This window comes from Myotis brandtii, unplaced genomic scaffold, assembly GCF_000412655.1.
Source record: "Myotis brandtii unplaced genomic scaffold, ASM41265v1 scaffold2514, whole genome shotgun sequence".
In the NCBI taxonomy this organism is placed as follows: Eukaryota; Metazoa; Chordata; class Mammalia; order Chiroptera; family Vespertilionidae; genus Myotis; species Myotis brandtii.
The window spans coordinates 142,828-144,855 of record NW_005359533.1 but is presented as its reverse complement, the minus strand read 5'-3'; the positions used below and the strand labels follow the sequence as shown (position 1 = coordinate 144,855).

The window sequence follows — 2,028 nt, the reverse complement described above, 5'->3', positions numbered from 1 at the left end:
GGGGGGGGGGGGGGGGGGGGGGGACAAAGTGGTGATACTTAAGAATTGGCCTTGGTGAGTCAGCTTGAGCATCCTTCAGGGATGTCACCTTTTGGGTACTTTCTCTTCTCCCACCACCCCAGGCAGAAAAAAATTGCTTTCTCTTCCTTATTCCCACAGCTAGGCGTGATTACCTCTGTTCTTGCACACCGAACCGACTGGATTATGAGCCCTGACAGAACAGAGACCTCTTATGTTTCTTCATTTCTGCCTAGTGCTCAGTACAGTACATAGTGAGTGCTCAGGAAGTGCCTGTTGAATGAATAGTAGTCATGAAATTGCACTCGAAAGCTCAAAACCAATCTAAGAGACTGCGGTCGCTATTCCCTGCCTCCAGTCATTGTACATACTGGTCTGGGGTACAGTTTTTCAAGCGGCAGCTCTTTGTCTCCTCCAGTAATCAGTGTAGCCGTTTCCCTTGTGTTGTGTCAGTAGACAGCTTGACTCCCTTTAACCTTGTGAGCTAACAAGTTCTGATACTTGCAGAACTTTTCTTTGAACATTTGTTTAACAAATTTAAGACTGTATTGAAGAATGATGAATACACCAACATATACCTCTTATTCTACTGAATGCTAAGAGGTTGCAAAGATGATCAAGCCTGTCCTCAAGTTGCTTCCAGTCTTGGTAGAGATTCAATACATAAAATGACACTGCCTTTCTTTTGACTTACACGGTGACTAGCTATACTACCTATTTTAACTACCCCCACTTTAGATGGCCTTTGTCCACTTAGTTCCACTTTGGGTTCTTTCAGTTCACAGTTATTTTAGAATTAAGCTGTGCTCTGATTCATTTTTTCCCTTCTTCCACCCGGAGCATTCATGAAAATGTCCACACAATCCAGCCAGCTGCTGTTGACTATGCAGTAAGCCTTTTGAATTAATGTTTTTTTCATACAAACCTGTTTTGTACATGGCTGTGCCATGTGAAAGTTTACAAGATATACTTAAAATTTACATTCTTCACTAGGTGAAAGCATTTGGGGATGTCTGTAAATGAGTGTTAGAGCTTTTGATTTTCATGCAATAAGCAGTCCACTGCTGACTGAAAATTACAGAGTGAAAAATGACAGTCATGTGCTCTTTTCCAAATTCCTGCTCTGAGGTCAGTTCTTGGTGGCTCCGCTAGGCTACTTTCCTGAGCAGGCTCATAGGACCTGAAGTGCTTTAGTTCTAGGCATGTGACTGTGCTCTTAAACATAGACAACAGCTAATTGAATGGTAAAAGGCTTAGTAAACAAAGTTATACAGATACGTTATTTTTGTTCCCAGTAATAACCAGAAAAACCAAATCAGATTTAAGATTGAGGATATAGGAAGTTTCACCAATATTCTCTGATTCAGCTAGTCTGTCTTTGGTTTCTCTAAGGAAGTAGAATATATGACCACAGCACTTCCTGTTTTATAACTGTAATTTTACTTGCTTATTAATTTTTCAAGTATCTTGACTTAAGTATATGACTTACTTGATTCCGTTTAGAATACACAAGCCTGATAGAAAAGGGAGTATTAGTGTCTAGGATGGCTATCTAGATGATTGATAATGTGTTCCAAGTTTCCAGGCCTCTTAAAGTCCATGTTTAACTTAGAAGTAGTAATCAGGAAGTTTGCTTTTTTGGAGGGCTTAGCTCTTTCCCCACCATTGTGACTTTGAAATGAAGAAATATATCAATGCCTGCTAATTATATGGTACTTGGCTTCCGCTAAAGCAGATAGGAATAAGGCAAAGTTCTTGCCCCTTAAGAAACTTCTAGTTTAGTAGTAGGGTAAAATCAATCCAGTAATAGTAATCACAAAGCATTCTAAGGGGCTACTTATGTATATACTTATGTTTTAGATTATATAAAAGACTAGTGGCCCGGTGCATGAAATTCGTGCATGGGGGGTGTCCTCAGCCCGCCTGCACCCTCTACAATCTGGGACCCCTCGGGGGATGTCCGACTGCCAATTTAAACTGGCAGTCGGACATCCCTCTCACAATCCGGGA

At 40.9% G+C, this 2,028-nt stretch overlaps 1 protein-coding gene across 2 annotated transcripts in view; it reads left to right on the top strand.

Annotated features, from left to right (window-relative positions):
* Positions 1–2,028, top strand: part of FKBP15 (FK506 binding protein 15, 133kDa) — a 54,497-nt gene that overhangs the window by 735 nt on the left and 51,734 nt on the right. The gene's annotated exons all lie outside the window — the stretch shown is intronic.